This window comes from Paroedura picta, chromosome 14, assembly GCF_049243985.1.
Source record: "Paroedura picta isolate Pp20150507F chromosome 14, Ppicta_v3.0, whole genome shotgun sequence".
In the NCBI taxonomy this organism is placed as follows: domain Eukaryota; kingdom Metazoa; phylum Chordata; class Lepidosauria; order Squamata; family Gekkonidae; genus Paroedura; species Paroedura picta.
In genome coordinates this window covers 11,545,546-11,568,297 of record NC_135382.1, presented here as the reverse complement: position 1 = coordinate 11,568,297, position 22,752 = coordinate 11,545,546, and the positions used below count along the sequence as shown (strand labels likewise).

The 22,752-nt window shown below is 40.1% G+C and overlaps 1 protein-coding gene and 1 pseudogene across 1 annotated transcript in view; both read right to left on the bottom strand.

Annotated features, from left to right (window-relative positions):
• Positions 1-22,752, bottom strand: part of LOC143823922 (protocadherin alpha-C2-like) — a 258,537-nt gene that overhangs the window by 232,196 nt on the left and 3,589 nt on the right. The gene's annotated exons all lie outside the window — the stretch shown is intronic.
• LOC143823964 (protocadherin alpha-8 pseudogene) lies at positions 16,360-17,800 on the bottom strand (annotated as a pseudogene).

Below are 22,752 nucleotides of genomic sequence, written 5' to 3'. Positions count from 1 at the left end.
GCGACTCTGCTCAAACCATTCTGTCACTGCTTCCAAACATCTGGCGAATGGTTCCGGGGGGGAGTCCGGGCGGCCGTCAATGAGGAGATAGAGCTGTGTGTCATCAGCGTACTGGTGGCAACCCAGTCCTAGCCCCCTACGTCCCAGCCACAGGACCTCCGTCTTGGAAAAGGGCTCAAATGGTTATGTCATAGAATTTACATTCCAAAACAGTCATTTTCTCCAGGAGAGCTGATCTCTTTCTCCTGTAATCCCAGAAGATCTCCAGCCACCATCTGAAGGTTGCAACCCTACTTACAAGACACTACAGAAATATATGGAGAGGCACCTTCATTTATTTTCAGTGAGCCATTTTTGAAGCCTCAGATCTAGGCATTTGGCTGCTCAGTTGCTTGGGAGGGAATAGGTGTGATGCTAGTGTAAATTATATTCTGTTTTTACAGGTTTTATTGTAAACCACCTCGAGCCAACATGTCTGGGAGTAGTGGTTATTAAATTTAAGTATAAATAAGATAAATAAATACATTCAGAAAGGTTAATATAAACAAGGAATTTAACCCAAGGCAGATTCAATGCTCTGAAGGAATACAAGCATCAACATGAAATTATGAATTTAGACTAGGAAGATGATCCTACACTTTCTAAAAAAACCTAAGTTACTCAATTTCTAGCCCAATAATCCCCCCAGACTTTTAATACCCACGATTAAACTGAGTAAAACAAAGTACTGAGCAAAAGAAAATTCATATTAGAATCTTGAAATCTAAGATGTTCAAAAAACTAGTGTGATATGCTGGTGAATTGTTTCACTTGAGATCCAAGCTAGTCACGGCACTGAGTAACACATATTTTTCCATATCATACAAACTGCTGCTTTGAACAGAGGACTAGCAGAGGAAAGGGCTTCTTTTCACCTCTAGAAATTTTCAACTCCATTAATCCGGAAGATTTTGAAGAGTAAGGGGGAGGGGCGAATTAATGGATAAAGAACTTGAAAAAAGACATTGAACTTTGTTTTTATATATTACTATTTTTAATTTTATTTATTCATTAGGTTTATGTACCACCCCACACTGCAACATCTCAGAGCAGTGTACATGGAACAACAGAACTAGTACGTTTAAAACATGTATAACAATATGAACAGAAGGTATAATAAACAAGAACAGAAGAACAGCAGTCAAAATTCAGGACTTTGTGCACAGGGTAATAGATCAGATGGGGGGACAGCAATATTATTATATGCTCAAAAATGGAAACATTTGATATTACCCACAACAGAGGAATGGTTGATAAAAATGAACTGGCAGAGATGTTCATACTCCCTTCCTTAATTAGAGAAAAGACAACATCTATATGTATGGTGAATTGGAAACCTCTTGCTGACTTTTTGCATGATGTGGGGGAAATTAATTTACGGTTATAGATTTGAGGATTGAGGGGGAATATGAGCTTATAGAAAAAAGAGGGACATCATTATATAATCATAGTATAACTGATAATTTTATCTATATTTGTCATAGATAAAATTGGAAGCCTTTTCTTTCACTCTCTCTATTTTCTATCTTTTATCTTAAGCTTTAAAATCTTTAAAATCTTAATATTGACCATTTATGCACTGGAGTTTTCATGCCAGGCTGCAGGCTAGAGTTTTAGTCATGGCAGGTTGCTTTACCTCTTCCTGAACCCACACGGGTGCATTTGATCAGGTGCACCTCATCCACCCCTGATTAGCGCTCCTGCAGTGCATAAACGGTCATTCTAACTCAAATTCACTCTCCAAGTTACTGCCCCTGAAGAGATATAGTGTAAATATCTATATATCTCCAGGGGAAAGGTTGGCAATATTGCATAGAAATATAAGCAAAAGAGAAAGGGATTTGATCTCAGATTCCTCCAGTCAAGGCTACCATTCTATTGGGTGCACCATTTATTTACCTTGTTTATTTATTTATTATATTATATTATATTTATATACTACCCTCTCCTGAGGCACAGGGCAGTTTGCATAAAACAAGCAGGGTAGAGACAAGGGCCTGGATAGCTACTTTTAAATTTTGGGTCAGACTATTTTTTAGAATAGAAACTGGCAGCCTTTTAACTTGTCTAAAAAGTGACCCTCTTAAATTTCAATGATTCCAGGCTATTGAACAAAAATTAGTCTCCATTGGCATCGATCTGAACTCCCTACTGCCTCTGGAAGAAAAATGTATCTTCCAGATTATTAAACAGAGAATATTAGACCATGAGCAGCAGGAACTCATACCTACCCAGCATACCATGTGAGACTCTGTCCGTGTGGTTCTGGCTGCCCTGACTCTGTCTCACACATTTTGTTAGACTGCCCCTTATATAAGCAGTGTCGGGATGACAGCTTTGTTGCTTTGCTGGGAAACAAGCCTTCTGTAAGTAAATCTATGACCTTGCAATTTCTGCTCTCTGACAAAGACCCAGAGGTAACCATTTTAGTTGCCAGAGTTTTAACTAAGATGCTTTTATAATATGCTGCCTACCTTGTATTTTATCTTTTATAGTTTATTTAATAATTTCTGTTTGGTTATGTAACCCCATGGCCTATTTTATTATTTTGTTGAAATTTTAAACCCTATTTTTATATGTCTTATACATATTTTATGCCAATAAAAGGTTACTGACTGACTGACTGCATAAAACAAGCAAACAATACAGATAACTCAGTAGCTGAACAATAGCAATGCAGTGATAACAAAAGAACAATAAGAACAGTAGAATGATGGTAAGAACATTAAATCAACTATCGCATACTGACAGCCTCAAGGGTTGGACAAATTGGTGGTGTTTTCCATGGAAAGGAGGCTCAGGGGCCAATGGGAAGTGATTGGTTCAGGTTGATCTCAACCAAATGCCTGGCAGAGGGCCTTTTGCAGGCCCTGCAGAACTGTTCAAGTTTTGTCAGGGCCCTGATCTCCTCTAGGAGCTCATTCCACCAGGTGGGGGCCAGGATAGAGAAAGCTCTGGCACTGGTTGAGGTCAAGCAAGCTTCCTTGGGGCCAGGGTTTACTAGGCAGTTGGAGGTAGCAGAGCCTAAGGCTCTTTGAGGGGTGTAGGCAAAGAGGTGATCCCTCAGGTACAATGGGCCCAGACCTCATGGCCTTAAAGGTGATTACCAGAACCTTAAATCTAATCTGGAATTCGACTAGAAGCCAGCACAGCTGTTGGAGGGTGAGCTGAATGTGTGACCACTGTGGTATTGCTGTGAGGTCCCTGGACACTGCATTCTGGACCCACTGTCATTTCTGGATCAAGGTTAAGGGCAGGCCTGTGTAGACTGAGTTCGGTCTTGAGGTGACGGTTGCATGGATCACTGTGGCTATGTATTCCGAGGCCAAGTAGGGCACTAGTAATTTGGCTTGGCGAAGGTGATAAAATGCCAGTCACGTTACTGTCATGAAATGAATCTTCATTGAGAGGGAGGCATCAAGAATCACACCCAGGTTCCTGGCAGAGTAGGCCACTGATAGCTGCACTCCCTCCAGGCTGGGTGGGTGCACTTCCTCGCTTGGGCCCTTCCTGCCCGGCCACAGGACCTCTGTCTTTGAAGGGTTGAGCTTCAGATGACTCGGCTTGAGCAGCTGGCTAATGTTTTGGGGGGAGAATCAGGGCAACCATCCATTAGGAGGAAGAGCTGGGTGGCATCAGCATATTGGTGACAGCCCAGCCCTAACCAGAAGCAGCTTACATCATTCTCTGAACCTCCATTTTATTCTCACAATAACCTACCATGAGGTAGGTTAGGCTGAGAATGTGTGACTGGACCAAGGTCACCCAGGAAGCTTCCATGGCAGAGTGAGGGTCTGAACCTGGGTCTCCCAGATCCTAGTCCAATATTGTATAACCACTATACAATGCTGCCTCTCCACTAGATCTCATATGGCTCTCAGATAGTAAATAAGATAACCTGAGTTTAATGCACCAGAACAACTCTTAACCTAAATGGTAGATAACACTGAGAAAGCAGAGTTGCACTTACCTCTTACTGTTGTTCATTGAGTGGTCTTCTGTGCAAGCACTCATGGGTCTGTGGTTCTGCATGGAGAGGAGCTAACAAGCTTTTCCCAGAGAAATCAGTTCCTAGTAGTGGTATACTTCCCCTCAGAGGAAGATAGTGACTTTCCCACCCTTAAGTCACATGATGTGGGAGGGGCTAGCACACCTCACTAAGTTCTCTTTTGTCACAGGTTAGAGAGGACAGTTATAATGTTTTCCTTAATTTAAATGGAATGAATGTGTTCTGATGGTACTCTTAAAAAAATATCACGAGTATGATGCCAAGATGGCACAAAATGATTACAATATGTCATGCTTTTTATACTTTGGAGAAGGCCATATAACAGGTGAATGTTCCACTTAAAGAAAAATTACTCCCAAAACAAGGGACAGGAGAACAGCACAACTGAAAATGGCCCTATACAAAAAAGCTGTGTCAGCCACACAGCCAGGCCTTTAGAGAGACGCCAGTCTAAAATGCCCACAAACACCCTCTGTTTCATTGATGCCACCACCTGTCCCTACATATCGAGGCTTACTTTCAAGAAAATGTTCTAAGGAATGTACTGTAAATCTATTATATCAACTCTGAGCATTGTTTTCTATCTCTCATAGAATCATAGAATTCAAAGGGATCTCCATGGTCATATAGTCCAACCTCCTATAGATTGCATGACTGCAGGGTTAATCACAAAAATTTGTTCCTATTATTTGTGCATATTCAAATTATTCCTGAAAACCAGTTGCTAATCAGGAAGGCAGGTGAACATTGTTCTCCTAACTTTATTTTCCTTTTTCTTTATCCTCAAAAATATTTCTAATCCTTATGCAATAAATCAGGTTTTCATTCTGTACTCTAAAACTTATAACTTCTAAGATACCGTTTTATTTAAATCTTTTTCCTAGTAAGTCATTATTTCTTGCCATTTTCTATAGTATTCTACAGACATAATCAGTCCAATTCTGCTCTTCTAAAAATATATGCACTGCTAATATTTAAAATTTCCCCACATATATTGTGTACTATATCTTCTGAATTAAGTTACAGTGTAATTAAACATCATCCACACATTGTGCACCACTCCAAGCCTTGGTAGGAAGATATGATTTATATATATAAATATATATTATATATATTGGTTTGTTAATCATTACACTACTGTTGAATGTGTTTACTAGTACAAGTTTCTTCTAGGTTCCTCTTAAAAAATGACCATTCTAATCTATCAAATGCCTTATGAACACTGAGCAGGGTCAAAATAGACCAGGCCTCTTGGTTTAGCTTTACAATAACTTTGATAATTCTTTTAATATTATGAAATAATTGCCTTTACTAAATTCCACTTATTCTGGGCTAATGTAATGACATACTAAGATACCAACATGCTGGGCCATTTCGCACAGCTTCAAAATAGCACAATGGTTGCTAATTGAAAACGCTACTAATTTGCCTTAACGCACGACGTCGCAGACAATCTGCAACACTCCTGAAACCAATCAGCAAAAAGCGCTTCGTTGTAGCGCTTTTAGGGGAATCCAGAAAAGTGGATTCACCCTCCGGATAGCGATACACTCCTGCAACCAATCTGCAACACTAGCGCTAAAGACCTGTGCGTTACCATTGTTGCGGGTTCTTCAAAGTCCCTCCTCCCGAGCCTGTCCTCCAAACTTCCGGCGAAGCGATCGCCATTTTTTTTTCTTCGAGCGAGCGGGGATAAACGCACCAGCGAGCCTCTTTCTGTTTAGAGGCTTCCCTGGCTTCAGTCCTTCACCTTTAGTCACTAAGCACAAACCACATAAAAGCCCGTTTGCTGAAATAAAGTCCCTTTATTTTTTACACATAAATTCAGCCGAAAATCGGGCCCGTGAGAGGGGGGGGGGGGATTTTTTTTTTATCACTCGAGGCAGCGTGCCAACGATCATACAATCAAACGACAGCTCACATTAGGCAGCTGGATGGGTCTCTCCGTTGCAACAAATCTACCTAGATTAGTTGCTATGGGTCTGTTTTTTTTTTTTTTAAAAACCTTTCTTAAAGGGAAAGGGGCTGTTTGGGAGCATGCTAACGGCTGCCCATTGGCTGCTTGACGGCCAGGGGCGGGACGAGCTTGGCAATAGCGCTTCCTTTCTAGCGATTTCTGCCGAGACCGGAAGCCTGTGGGAAACGCTAAAAAACGCAACTGATTCCACTACAAAGGCAGGTATGCATAACGACGAATTCCACTATTTTAAATGGCGATTTTTCATTCCGCAAACAATTTGCAACAAAGATCCCCGTGCGTAAAGGCCCGCTAATTCAGTACAAATGTAAGGAGATCATAATCATCATGAATAAGAAAAATAGGTATATAATAATTTGAGCGTCTAGGACTTGTTCCTAGTACTGCTAGATTTTTTGCATCATTTATTTGCTTATAAAATTTATAAGCCACATGAAGTGCCTCATGGCTTACAATCTTTAATAATAAAATCTTTGGAATGCCACCCCACCCTTTGTAAGGCTCATCCAGCAACCACCTTACTTTCCTTTAGGGACCAAAACATTTCTTCTTATGCAGGATTTTAATTAAAAGAATCCATCTTTTTAGATTTTGATGGCCGACTTTGCATCTTAGGACTGTATTGTTTTAGATGGCTTTTATTTGTTTGCTTGTTTGTTTGTTTGTTTGTTTGTTTGTTTATTTTTATATGCCTCCCTCCCGGAGGCTCAGGGCGGTTTACAGTGAACTTATGAACCATATATAAAATAATTTGCATTAATCATCAAACAATAATATTAACAACAGTGGTTATAACAATTAGTAATACAACAAATAAAGTTGTAACAGCACACAATACAATATAACAGCACAACAGTGCAACAGTGCAATGGCACAACAGGTTCAGAGTGCTCTGGTGGAGTTCTGGGGTGGGGGGGAGCAGGGGCCCTTCATTCGCTGTTGGTTATGCCTGGTCTCAACCAAATGCCTGATACTTTTTATGATACTTTTATATCTTGGCTACTTATGCTGACCTGTTTTATTGACTGGACATGTTTTTATGGGTTTGGCATATTTTATTGATGGTTCTCTTTTATTATGTTAGTTGTGAATGCCTCATACAGGTTCTGGCAGAAATTTTCTTTAAAAATGAATAAAACAATTAGTGGAAGACTCATCACTGGGAGTCCCCTTGAAGTTGCTTGAGACATAAAGATATCACTCTGGTCATATCAAAAGTGACATCATTGCATGGCTCACACATCCCCCCACCTACCTCCATTTTTCTCCCACCACAAAGCTGAGAGGAAAGAGGAATGGTTGGCAGGAGGGCAGAACCTGGAATCTCCATGCCAAAGCCTGGATTCTCTGAACTTGTGTCCTTATCATTATAAACTTATGTAAATACTGGCAGAAGAACTGATTAATGATTTTCTAGAATTCCAGTAATTAATATCAGTGAAGGTGATTTATTAATTTTCAATGCTTCAGTAGCATATTGCATATTTTTGCTTTCATAGTTCTGTTACTCAATCCCTTTGTAATTTCCTAATTTTAGGGTTGTTTAAAAATCTATTTTTAAAGCTTCTAATGTTATCTTAGGATACCTGTATATAATAAATAAAATGGTCCTACTATTTTGTTTGTTTCACATTTTGTAATAAAGTAGTGTTGAATTGCCACATTACAGTGTTATATTGCACACCATTAGCAGTCAAATTTACAATGTATAGGTCTAATAATGTAGACATTTTACACAATTTTAAATGTGATAATCAGGAAATAATCAATACGAGAATATGAGTGCCGGAATGGTACTGGGGAAAGTGTAGTCTCTGCATGCAGTGATTTGAGTCCTCCAAATATCTTGTACATTATTATCTTATAAATCACTGTAGAAGTATTTCAATAATTGCCTTAAATAGAAGCCATAAGCTCCCTTCTATAAATGTATTGAGTTTCTTCATGCATTTTATGAAAAATTATAGCTGCTGAACATAAGGCACATAGATGTTTTTAAACATCATATGTTGCCCAGTTGACGTTTATCCTTTATTGCAAATCAAATGTCATTACACTTAACTTTACAAGATATATATAAACATCCCTTAATAAATTTGAAGATATTGATATTTGTATGTTTCCCAGATAATTTTTTTCTTCTTTTCATCAAACTATTCAAAACATTAACATTTAATGAAATAAGTTAATGGTCATATATTGGTCTATCATAAGAAAAAAAAAGGAGAGAGAGAAATCTGACTGAATTATTTATCTAACATTCAGTATTCTAGCCTTATAAAAATTTTGTACAATTCCAGCATTTTGTCCATAAACCTTTATCTCTAATACAATGTTTACAATTCCTGAATTATACATAATCCCTAAAATTCCATTTCATCAATACATGGATAAGAATAAAAAATTGTTTATATGTTTGTACCCCCATTATTTTCATGAATTACATAGTTATGCTCTCATGTGAGTACATATGGCCATACTGTTCATGAATCTAGTCTCAGAGATATCTCAGATAAATCTTTTTTCAGTAAGTGAGGAACCTTACTCCAAAAGAAGGGGGATAATAGAATCCAACAGCAGAAGGCATGTGTAGAATTCCCCCTCGTTTCTCTTGCCAGAGTTTGCAAACAATCTGATTTTCCAGTATTATGTTAATCTAGAAATTTCAGTGATCACAAATACTACAATGTGACTAAATAACTGTAGATGACTAACTCCCACATCTAGTTCATGTTAATAAATCTGTGACAAAATTAGACATGACACTTAGGTTGTTACATTTTTCATTAAATAGAACTTATACAATGGATTTCTCTATGTACATAAAATAGATTATCCCTTTTTGCTGCAGTGCCCCGTACACATATCCCCAGAAAGGTCACTCCTGAGGATTAGAGAGCAGCATGGGAAATGGTGTGACAGGCTGATGAGGATAAAATCAACATAAATTGTGCAAAGCCCCCTCCTCTTGCATGAATGGAAGTGCCTTCCACTTTAACTGTATCTAATTTGGATCCAACCAAATGGCTACCAGTAAAAAAAAAAACCTGCCTTTTATGATATTGTCCTGTTCCATGAAACGTAGCCTGTGCTAATCTCTATTCATTATTTCTATTTCTATAAATAAAATAAATATTTCACTTCTGAAGCAATCCTTCTTTTAGACTACCTTGCCAACATAGCCATGCAGTGCAAGACCAGTCAGGAGGACTGGACTGATTCTCATCCTAGTGGGAAAGAGTGGTATTCTATTCTATGCTCTGCCTTACTTCAATGCTTCCCCTATCCTGCCACCACAATACCATCCCCAGAGGAAGGACAGAATTTAAATTTACTGACATATGTCAAACTACAGCTGCCTCACAGAAATAGGCTAAAACAAAAGACAATTACATTATTTATTAAATTTCTATACTGCCCTCCCAGAACTGGAACATGTCAAATGCAAAAGAGGATAAGCTGCTTCACATGCATATACCAATCTAGTCTTGGGGGTGGAATCAAATGCTCAGTTTCCTAGACTGCATATCAGAACTACCATATCAGTAAAAGTGCAAGCCTATAGGAGACCCTTACCACTACCATTGAAAAAATGCTGGAAGTGATATTATGACATCACTCTGACAGTGCCTCCCCCCCCCCCCCCGCTGCCCATGTCCCCAATGCTCTAGTCTTCTGTTAGGTGCCAGCCTCTAGCTGGCAACTCCACAAAGTAGTCTGGAAAATGGATTCACATTTTAAATACTGATTTTCATGGAGAATTATTTTAACAAGTCTGGATTAAGATCACCCAGCAAAGGAGGACTGAACCTGCAACTTCAGTAGATTGTATCAGGATATAGCTGTCTTTTCAAATGCTCATCTAATTGCTGTTAACAGATGTATGACACCCAACTGAATATCAATGAAGTGTGACTAGTGATGGGTTGGATCCAAGAACTGTGATTTTTTTGTGGATCTATTTTACAAACCCATATTCTCAGAAACAAAACAAAATGACAAACAGGAAGGGTTTAATACAATTAGCAAGTTAATTACTGGATGCATCGTTGCTCCCTGCAGTCCAAATGAAGTTTCTAAATAAAGAATACCCTTAAAATAAAGAGGCAAACATAAATTTAAACAAGCTAGTTAAATATAGTCTTACTTTACAGCAGAGGCTGTTTATTTCCGTTGTTTATTTCCGCATACTGTTTATTTCCACTGAAAGATAAGCCCCTGTCTCAGCTGTGGCAAGAAGAAATGACAATAACCACAATTGTTTCTGTGATAAACACGGACAACTTGAAAAGATTAAAAGTCTTTGCCTCATTGCAGCCACATAAATCACTATCAATAAGCACAGAAACGGAATATACAATTGCTACATTGTGATATGATAAAAAATACCAAATTTTCCTCAAAATATATGACTCACCTGCAGTGATGAGTCATAAAGAATTTGCTCCTGTTTCTCACTTCCTGGAGGAGGAGGAATGTTGGGGCTGAAAACCATGAGGTCACTCTTGGCACCAGGGTCCCCACTTACACCTGCCAAGATGTGGCTGTGGCGATTGGAATACGACCAGCTGCCCACTTCACTGGCACATACTAGCGTGGCAGTGCCAGGACCATATGTCATTACCTCCTTGGGTTGGCACTGGCATTTCAGGACCAGATAGACCATGACCACCAACAGGAACAAGCTGGATACAGAGCAGATGGCAATGATGAGATAGATGTTGGCATTGTTCACCAGCAGCTTTGGTCTTCCTCCCATGTTGAGAAGACGAGCATCACTGTGGATTGCCTGGGTACCAGTCACTAGTGACACACTTAGGGTAGCTGTTGCTGACAACACTGGCTTCCCATGGTCCTTCACTATCACCAGCAGGTTCTGGTGAATAAAATCACCTTCTGCCTCATCAAGGTCACGTATGGTGCTGATTTCACCACTGTACAGCCCCACCCGCCATGGGCCACTGGTGGTCTCATGCAGTTCATAGTGCAGCCATGCATTATAGCCTGAGTCAGCATCAAGGGCATAAATCTTGCCCACCACATGTCCAGCAGCCACAGGGACCTTCAGCAGAGTAGGGGTATCTTCAGCTGGACGAGACACTGCAGGTGCATTGTCGTTCTCATCCAACACAAAGATTTGGATGGTTATGTTGCCACACAAGGAGGGAAGTCCAGCATCTCTGGCACTCACCTGGAACTCCAACAGTTTCAACTCCTCATAATCCAAGGGCTGCAGTGCATACAGTTTCCCACTCTCCGAATGCACCGAGATGTAGCTTGACAGCGGCCATTGCTTCTCATCCAGCCAGTAGCTGACCAGGGCATTCTCAGCCACATCTGGGTCTGAAGCAGACACTGTGAAGATGTGAGCACCAGGTGGATTGTTCTCTTTCACAAACACTGTATAAGAGGGCTGTGCAAAAGTGGGTGCATTGTCATTCACATCACCAATGGGTACTATAAGGCTATGACTGGCTGATAATGATGGTACTCCTTGATCTTGGGCAGTCACAACCAGTCTGTATTCTGCCACCTGCTCTCGATCCAAGGGCTCACCAACTACCAATGAGTAGTAATTCTTGAAGGTGGACACCAGCTTGAAGGGAAGCCCAGGAGGCTGCAGAGAACATGTCACTTGCCCATTTGCTCCAGAATCCCTATCTGAGACACTGATCAGGGCCACCACCATTCCTGGAGGGGAATCCTCCGGCACTGGCACTGTCAGAGACTTCAGTGACATCTCAGGGGCATTGTCATTGACATCCAGCACATCTATCAAAACACTACAGTACCCTGTCATTGGATTGCTCCCTTTATCACTTGCTTGGACCTGAATTTCATATTGATGATTTTCCTCAAAATCTAAGCTTTCTTTTATTCTTATTTCTCCATTAACAGAATCTAAGCTAAATATATTTTTTAAATTAAATGGTACATGATTCTGAAAGGAATATGTAATATCCTTATTGATTCCTTCATCTGGGTCTGTGGCATTTAAGTTAATCACTAATGACCCACTTGGAACATCCTCTGTCATTTGGACTTTGTAAACAGATTGGTTAAAGGCTGGTGCATTGTCATTCTCATCAAGCACAACCACCACCAGCTGAGCAGTGCCACTGAGCTCTGGTTTTCCCCCATCAGTGGCTGTGAGCAGCAAATGATGCATAGGCTTGACTTCCCTATCTAGAGGGGTCCTTAAAAGGAGTCCTAATAATTGGCTTTCATCGTGTTTTCTCTTAACATCAAGGGTGAAGTAGTCATTAGAGCTGATTGTATAGGAGATGAGAGAATTTGGACCAATATCTGCATCAGAAGCTCCCTCCAATGGGAAAAATGAGCCAGGCATTCTCATTTCAGACACAAAGAGTTTCTGTTCTTTTTGACGGAATGCGGGAGCATTGTCATTTATGTCCTTGATCTGTACCTCTATGTGGAAGACCTTCAGAGGTTTATCCACAATCACTTCCAGGTGAATGGCACAAATAGGGTTTTTGACACACAGCTCCTCCCTGTCTATCCTGGAATTAACAAACAGAATCCCATTCTGGACATTTACCTCTAAATAGTCCCCACCACCTTGAGATTCCATCCGGAACATGCGCGGCACCAGCTCACTCACCTCCAGCCCCAGATCCTGGGCAATGCGGCCCACAAAGGTGCCGTGCTGGGATTCTTCTGGCACTGAATAACGGAGCTGGTTATTCCCCATCTTGCAAGCCATGCAGAGAAAAATCAGCTGCAGCAATCGCCTCCTCGCCAAGCAGTATTGGAGTAAAATGACCATAGCAATGGTAAATTTCATTCCTGCTCCTAAAAATTGAATCTCCTCTTATACGTTGGAATTAAATGCTAGGAAAATCGTTGTAACAAAACCATTGTATGCATCCTGTTGTCAAACGGAGTCCGTTCTTACTGTACAGCTGGGAGGGGCCCTGATCTTTGTCTCAAAAGAGCATTTTTAAGTAGGTAGCGACATCTTGTGTCAACTGGTATAAATGCCATACACATTTCCCTTCCTTATAGTTATTTAATAACTCCATTCTAGAATTTGTAAGCAGTATGCAAATATTATTTGCCAATATAATTCCTTGCGAAGTTTACCTACAAGTCTTAAACAGGTAATTTAATAATGTTTTGAAAGACCATAGCCAATCAACAGGTCAGGTGGAGTACTTATCAATTGTAGGGAGTAAAAAATAAAATAATATAGTAATACATTTAGATCGAAGTAGTTTCAGTCTTACAAAGTTGAGCTGGGCTACACAAGTTAGGAATCATAAAAAATAAACACCTGGAGCTACTTGGCTCCCTCAAATTATCACCCCCTTTTGAAGTCCTGATTCCTCAAAACATTATTTTAATGGAAGCATCTGAAATATTTGCACATAATATTTTTTCTGCAATTCCTCTCCCATTTCTATTAACAGCAACAGTCAGAGTTAGCAGAGAGGCTTTGGCTGAACTGAGGAGCACAAGAGTCCGGATTTGCTATGTTCCCAAGGAGGGAGCAACTCTGGCCCCACTGCACTGCTCCATCTTTTTTTGGCTTTTCCAGTTACTATAATAGTATTCGTGTTCTAATTTTTTTTTAATTTGCTATCAAGTCACAGCCAACTTACGATTACCCTGTAAGGTTTTCAAGGCAGAGACATTCAGCAGTGGTTTACCATTGTTTGCCTCCACATCACGAGCCTGGAATTTTTTACTGTTATTCAATGAAAATTCTAGCCAGGGCTTAGCTTCCAAGATGAGATTTGGCTAGCCTGGTATTTCTAGGTCAGGGCAAAAATCAGCTAGCAGTTAGTCAATAAAGGGGCACAGAAACACAACTACCTAAATAACCATGTCATTTAGATGCTTCTCTTTTTCAGTTTTACTTTTTTATTGGCAGAACAAATGAAGGCACTGAAGACTGTACATATAATATTAAACATTTCTTGCCCCTTCTCATTTAAATGCTAAATGATGCCCATGGTGGGCTTTTCCCCAAAACGATTCTTATATAATTGCACTAGGAACAATATGTTTTAATCAACACATTACCAGCCCATTCATCACAATATATTCTATATTTCCATTATCAGATCATGCTTGACAAAGTTATTTTTTTTGCATTAGACTATGTAAGCAAGTTTATTTATCAATTGTTTGCTAGCTTACAAAACATGAAATCAACAAGACAATATAACAGCAGCAAATCTTCACTGAATCTTGATAAAAACATGTTGCATGTATCATACATTATTATATCAGGCTACACATCACAATGCTGTTAATGGTAAATATTATTAGTAGTGCTTAATAGTAAATATCAAGAAGAGTAAATATTAACTAGAGTGTTAACTTCAAGGATTCTTTTACCTAAAGATGCCATTTAAAACAACCTGTCTTGAATCATCTGTCAAATTCACTGTATAGTCGTCAATGGTAATAATAGACTCCTCAGCGATTAATATATAATGAGTTGGAAAGTGGCAATTTCCTCTGATTTTCCCTTCTTGATACAACCTTTCCTCCTGGCATTCCTCTGGATCCCCCCGCCCTCCTGGAGTTCATAGTGGTTGTAATGGGAGGGGAGAAGAAGGAATGTTCCATTCTGCCATTGAAAAAATTAAGCTGCATCCAGCCCAATATTTTATAAGGAGAGGTCTTATTCCTTCAGGAATTCAATAGTATTGATTTCCTATGTGGAACTTTTGGTTTAGGGCAACATTATTTTTTAAATGATCTTCCGTGTGTATATCTCTCCTAAGCTCCCTTCTATACATATTTTGAAAATGACACATGCATCACCATAAGATTTTTGTAGTGAAAATATCAAATAATTCCTTAAATGCAAGACAGTTAATTGTCTCAGACTACCAGCCTCTGCAGACTTATACCGAAGTAAATGCCATTGAACAAAAGTGAGGACTGCCTAGTAGCAGTGCTTTCCTCTTGCTATCACTAGTAGAATGGCTATGAGGATCCTCCAAGCCTGAGAGATTTCTGAGTATGCATGCATAAGCTTGAGCTGTAGAATGTTTTGGTCAACTAACAGGTAAAAGATCTTGCACTTTTCCTGATAGCCAGATGTGTCGTAAATGCAGATTCTTTTTTCAAAGGCAACATACAGAAGCCTGCTATCACAATCGCAAGTCTTCTTTTGCAGATATTTTCACCTAAAACTTGTTATGACAAGATCCCATTCATCTTCATCAAATTTGCTGTTTCAGGCAATATAAGCCTTGAGTATGGCTAGAGGCCTGAGCCAAAAGGTTTTTCAACCTCTAGCTCTTAGCCTGTGCCTCCACATTCCAGACATTTCCTGATGTCTGGAAAAACCCAAGACATAGTTAGTGGTTTGGGTTGTTTGGTTTATTTATATTGCACTTTTGTTGTGGTGGTGGTTGTAAGCTGCTTTTGGTTCCTTCGGAGAACACAAATAAATAAATGTGGCTGCCCCACTAATATCTGTGGTAGGGTTTCAGGATCACAAACTGTCTGTGTTACAACATCTGGATTAATAAAATCAGAGTCCAGTAGCACCTTTAAGACCAACAAAGATTGTATTTCCATGTGCCTCTGGGCTCAATTCAAAGTGCTGGTAGTCTTTCACAGCTTGGAATCTGCATATTTGAAAGACCACATTGATATCAGTGGGCTGACTGGATATTTAGGATGCCAGTTTGTTACTTGTGAAGTTCTTTGAAATTTACCATCAGAGTTTTATAGTGTTGACAGTCTCAGGATTTGGCCAAAGCAAAGAAAGTTTAAGCCCTTTTCCCAGAGTCTGCAGAGGAAGTTATAAACAAAGGTATTTTTTCCTCTATAATCTCTTACACTAAAAAAAAAACATGCATCATGGGAAACGTTGAAAATATTAGAAGACTTCTGATGTGAAGATTTGTAAGCACTTTTGAATTTGAAACTGCTGGAGAATTTCATCCTCATCTCCTCAAAATTTGGTTCGATATATTCAGAACTATAGAACGGACTCTGAATATCTTTTAAGGATATGATAATTTAATAAATATGTGCTAATTGCCATTGCAGCAGGCAAAAGATAGATCAAGCCTGTCTATCTCATTAGAAAACAGCAAGAGTGCAGTAGCACCTTAAAGACTTACCCAATTTGTGTCAGGATCTGAGCTTTTGTATGTCACTGCTCACATATTCAGATACAGCAAAAATGGCAGTCCATTTGTCCCTATATCTTGGAGAGTTCAGTGATTTCAGATGCCACATGATAATAGCACACAAATGACAATAGCAGGTAAATTACAATAGTACATCCGCCCCCAATATCTGTGTGAGAGAAGTATCACTATCCGGCATATATTGTAGGTGATTAATAATACATTGGATTGGCTTGAGTATTTATGTATGTATATATATTTATGTCTATATGTATGTATAAGATTTGGACTGTCACGTTGCCACACAAGGAAGTCAGCCCAGCATCCTTAGCTCTCAACCAGAACTCCAATAACTTCAGCTCCTTGTAATCCAAGGTCTGCAAGGAATAAAGCTGGCCATTCTGAGTGCACTGTGATGTAGGCTCATAGTGGCCATAGCACCTCTTCCAACCAGCAGCTGACCAAGGCAGACACTGTGAAGATGTGAGCACCAGGTAATTGTTCTTTTTCACAAATATTGTGTAAGAGGGCTGCACAAAAGCGCATTGTTATTCACATCAACAATGGATACTATCAAGCTGCTACTGGTTGACAGTGGTGGAATCCCTTGGTCCTTAGCTATCACCACTAGCTTGTATTCAGCTTCTCATTCCTTAATGAATAGTAGTTCTTGAAGGTGGACGTCAGCTTGAATGGAATCCTAGGAGAGCTAATGGGCAATTCACATCCATTGGCTTTAGAATCTTTATCTGACAGGATGATTAGTAGAATTACTGATCCCAGTGATGAGTCCTTCTTAATGACTTCAGTAACATCTTGAGGGTATTGTCATTCACATCCAATATACCAATGTAAATTTTGCAATATCCACACAAAGGGTCTGTTGCTTCAACTTTCCAGTAAAGATGCTTCGTAGACAGATTGATTAAAAATAGGTCTGTTATCATTAATATCCAGCACTGATATCACTAGCTGTACTGTTTCCGTGAGTTTCATTTGACTCCCATCTGTTGCTGTAAGCAGTAAATGATGCAAAGAGATTTCCTCTCTATCCAAAGTCTTCATTAAAACAAGCTCTGGTGACATGCTTTTGCCATGCTTAGTGTGAGTATCCACAATAAAATATTCATTCGGGCTGATCCTGTATGTAATAAGAGCATTTTTACCAATATCTGCATCTGATGCACTCTCCAACAAGAAGCGAGAGTCAGACACTGAGGATTCTGATATAAAAAGATTGAACGGATTCACAGAGAAAATAGGAGGATTGTCATTTATGTCCTTGAGCTCCACTTCTACATGGGAAATCCTCAAAGGCTTGTCCACAATCATTTCCAGGTGAATGACACAATGAGGGCTCTTGGCACACAGCTCTTCCCTGTCTATCCTGGAATTAACAAACAGAATCCTATTCTGTACATTTACCTCAAAATAGTCCCCATGGTCTTCAGACTCCATCTGAAACATTCGAGGCACCAGCTCACTCACCTCCAGTCCCAGATCCTGGGAAATGTGTCCAACAAAAGTGCCATGCTGGGATTCCTCCACTACAGTATAATGAAGATGGCTGTTCCCCATCTCCCAGGCTGTGTGAAACAGCACCAAGGGCAGCAGGCAGCTCCTTAACCAAGAGGCTTGTTGGCAACGAAGCATGGTGAATAGTATTCATGCAGAAAGCAAAGAAATACACTGTCTTGCTTCTCTTCTGGGCTACAAAATGGTAAAATCAATTCAGGTGCATCACAAATAGGTCATTATATTCTTGTGTCAAACAGTCATGATGTTTGTCTGCCATAGAAGTCTTCACAAAGGAGGGAGGAGCTGCCTTTTTCTTGTCTACTGACACTGTTTTTTTATTAAACAGCGACACTGTATGACAGAAATATTTATTATCAAAAAGACTGTGTTCGTTCTTGATATTCAGCATTGGGTCTTACTGGACTTCAAGTGCATTAAATTCCTTAACTTTCAATAAAATACATTTTACATGTATTTGAAGATCCTACCCATCCAACTCTCATTAAATTAGGTCTGTATATTTCAACATAATGCAGCAGTGGCATTGCCTGGGTTAATTAATGGGCATGTAATTCTCATCCTCACCGTGTTCCTGGCACATTCTGTCCTTATTTTTATTTATTTTAAATCAAAATATTTATACCTCACGTTTTCCATCATCATGTTTATCTTAATTAAAGTATTTATACCTCAGCATTCCCTTCACCATCTTTATTTTAAATTGAAATATTTATACCAGTGGTCCCCAACCCCCGGTCCAGGGACCGGTGCCGGTCCGTGGATCAATCAGTACTGGGCCACGGCTCCTCACCCTCCTCCCCGGCTGCTGCCTCAGGTGCTGCCCTGACACTCTGCTGCCAGCTCACCTTTGGTGCTCTCCTGCGGCCGCCATGGCTGGGGCTCCCCCTCGGCGTGGCACTGCACAGCTGCTGCTGGCAGCGCCCCCCAGTGGGCAGCGGGAAATCGGGCGCTGGCGGAAAAGCAAGTGGAGCAGGGGCTCAGCTGGCGGCAGCGACATCCCTTGGCAAAAGACTCCCCCCCCCCCCTTGGCCTCAGTAAAATTGTTAAGCATTGACCGGTCCCCAGTGATAAAAAGGTTGGGGACCACTGATTTATACCACACCTTTCCCATCATCAGGTGACACCTCAGCTTACAGGCAGAATTGTATGCCCAAAACTGATTAAAACCACAATATATAAACAGTTCTAAACTTGCATACATCATTTCCTGTTCACCACTTATTCTCAAAAGCTGCCTTAAACAACAAGGTTTTACAATGCCTCGGAATTGGTATCTTCTGTCTGCACACTGCCTCGATGAGGCATTAGATAGCCTGAGAGATAGCAGATTGCCCGTGAGAGTTCTTTGGAGAAGTGAACCTATATTTACTTGCAGTGGCATGTGAACTAATTCCCAATATTTGATTCCACACTGCTCCCGTAACCTGTATGAAAAGGAATCACTGCAGGGGGGTGGGGTGAAGATAATGTAGTTCCTTTCAATGCAAGCCTCTGGATTAAAGAGTATCCATTATTCATATACATCAGAACTAGGGCAAAGATCAGCAAATAATATATTGAAATTATATCGAACAAAGGGCAGATTCTTTATATTAGCAGCCCTGAAACTATACTCTGCTAAATCTCTAGCCCAACTCATTTATGGTGCATTTTTGGGTGCTCCGATATCAGATACTATCAACCTTGAAAGGGTCCAGTCTAAATTCCTTCAGGCACTTCTCCAACTTCCATGCTGTGTAACCAACTCCATAGTGCGTCTGGAAACAGGAATGTTAATGGTCCATGACAAAATCTGCCTGTCAGCAATAGGAATGTGGCTGAAATTAATATATAACCCACAGGGTCATTTTGTAACCCAGAAAAGCTGCTTGCATCTCAGCCTCGATAGTTCCCCTGCTGTAAAATGGGCAGAGGCTAATGCCCATTGTATGTGAGTTGTTCCCAATAGCTTCCTGAAGCACTTGTAAAATATCCCCTTGCCATTTTTTAATGGTTTCTGGGAAGTTATTGTTAGTATCCATTTCACAGTTTCTCATTTTAGTTAACTGGTAATCCAGAAGACATAGGGTTGGAGTCACAGTGAGAAAATCATGCTCAGATTTCCATTTTCAATCATTTCTTCCACACATACTCCAAAATCCAATTTACCTATGCTGGCTGCTGCCAGGGCAGCGCTGCATACAAAGTCACCTTTTCCTCTTCAGTCCATGTGGTTTGTGGTACTGTTTGACCCACTATAGCCTGTCATATTTGGATGTTTATCATATTGTTTAATTGCTTTATGTGAACCTTCTTGAGCACTACAAAGCAAGGCAGCATTCACATGAAACAGAACATATATTTTATCAGTTCTGTTGGAAGCTTCTGACAAGAGGCTCTATGGCTATACTGAAAAAATAAAGGTGCTTCTCCTGTCCAGAACATGTATTATTATTATTATTATTATTATTATTATTATTATTATTATTATTATTATTATTATTTCGATTTATTTCCCGCCACTCCCAAATGGCTCGCGGCGGGTTACAATGTCTTAAAAAACCCATTAAAACTCCCATTAAAAGACTTTAAAATGTCACAACATGGCAGCACAATAATAAGATCCCCTTCCTACCCCCATTCCTAAAAAAAGGGGGGGTGGAGGAGAAGGAGGTCAACAATGTTCAAGAAGCCCGGGGTAGCCATTTACAATACTTTCACTTTTAATAAAATGTGTTCACATCCTTTACAAATATTTTGCTTTCCAGTTACCATTCCAGCCTATCAAAAGCTTTTTTCATTTCTTAGCACCCAAGTCGTCACTGACTGTTTCGCCATATAAATTACATTTAACACATGATTTATGTTTTCGGCATACATAGAGTGAAGCTTTCCCCCCTCATTTTATCAAGCCTCTTTACAAAATTGTGATAGTTTGTTGTGCATCAAACCAATAGGCTATGAATGTAAGTCCTCGTTCAGGAAGGATAATCTGATCTACTTTATAAGATTTTTGTAAACTTGCAGTGAGACAATAAATGTAAAATGTTTTGAATATTACAAATAACATTCACACAGTATTCATAAGACCAGATGTAGCATAGTATCTAACAATGCCATCCTAGTCAGAGCTATACCCTTCTAAATAAATGGAAGTCAGTTGGCTTAGAAGGATGTAATTCTGCTTAGGATAGCTCTGCAAGAGAAGTCCTTTAGTGTGGTCAAACTAGGTAACCTCATGCAGTGCCTCCCTCCTTTTTGTCCCCTCCAACCTCATACCTCCAGTAGGGACATAGGAGCCTTTACAGAATTATTATAAGAATTCAAATAAAATAATGCACAAGATGTTCCATGAACAGTATAAAAGCCAGATATAAAAATAAAAATAATTTTCATCACTATTATTTAGTAATAATAGGTAGTAATTGTTGTTGTTAGGTGCAAAGTCGTGTCCGACCCACCGCGACCCCATGGACAATGATCCTCCAGGCCTTCCTGTCCTCTACCATTCCCCAGAGTCCATTTAAGTTTGCACCTACTGCTTCAGTTACTCCATCCTGCCACCTCACTCTCTGCCATCCCCTTCTTCTTTTGCTCTCGATCGCTCCCAGCATTAGGCTCTTCTCCAGGGAGTCCTTCCTTCTCATGAAGTGGCCAAAGTAGTTGAGTTTCATCTTCAGGATCTGGCCTTCTAAGGAGCAGTCTGGGCTGATCTCCTCTAGGACTGACTGGTTTGTTCGCCTTGCTGTCCAAGGGACTCGCAAGAGTCTTCTCCAGCACCAGAGTTCAAAAGCCTCAATTCTTTGACGCTCGGCCTTCCTTATGGTCCAACTTTCGCAGCCATACATTGCAACTGGGAATACCATAGCTTTGACTAAACGCACTTTTGTTGGCAGGGTGATGTCTCTGCTTTATAGGATGCTGTCTAGATTTGCCATAGCTTTCCTCCCCAGGACCAAGCATCTTTTAATTTCTTTTAAATTTCTTGTTTAAAAACCCAATGGACAAGTTCAATAGGTAGTAATAGTAATGTGTAATATATAGTAATAGGCAGTAATAGTAATATGAACAAGGGCTAAGTTAGAGAATACAGGATCACTGAAAGCTTAGGACAACTCATCCATTGACTCCTACCACCCATTATTTACAGAGACAAGGAAAAATAAAATATTATAATTTGAAATACTGTGACTACCTCTACAACACTGAGGGAATTAAATATTCTTAAATAACAGCTAAGTGGAATCTTTTACTGGAATCTTTTACTGGAACAAACACAATATTTGGAACATGGACTTGAAGTAAATGTTTATGCACTTCTACTTCCCATGATCAGACCACCATGTCCTGAAGGCCCGGCTGAGGGTACCACCGTCTCCCTGTTTGGGCAACGGTCACATTTCAGCCCACCCGCAGAGACATATGGAGCCTGAGGGATTCCTAAATGCTCTGCTGGACCCTAGACCCTCCATTGACTCATTGGCAGCCTTGGTGGAGGATTGGCAGTCTTACCGCCCTTGAAGAGGGGTGCCAAAATAGTAGTATATTGGACTTGGGCTGTGGGGCTTTAGCAAGCTTTTTTGCAGCCATCATGGCTTTAGGTGGCTCTCTTTAACTGAAGTGCTGGGTTCAGTGATGGCTACCACCTCCCACCAGGATCCTTGTTGTCAGAACCACTATCAGAACCACTATCTCCACCTCCAATGTCCCGCCCTCGCACTCACCTCCCTTCTCCCAGGGATGGGATTTTTTTTAAGCGAACTACCAGGAGCAGAACAACAAATAGGCATACAAGCATGAGGGCAAATTCAAAAATTATTTTTCCCCAAAGTTGTTACACAAAGCCTGCCTCTCTAAAGTTCCCCCCCCCCAAAAAAATCAAGCATTACATTTGTTTTAAGTATCATGACTTCTGATTCCATAAGGGGTGGCAATAAAAAAGCACTATGCATCTATGATTAGATGCATAGGCGTTTCAATTGAGAAGTATTGAATTTATTTTTTTTTAATTAGCGGGCATCGCAGGCCCTTTAAAACATTGAGAAAGGGATTGGTTGCCAGGATTGATTGACAGGTGGAAGAGAGTC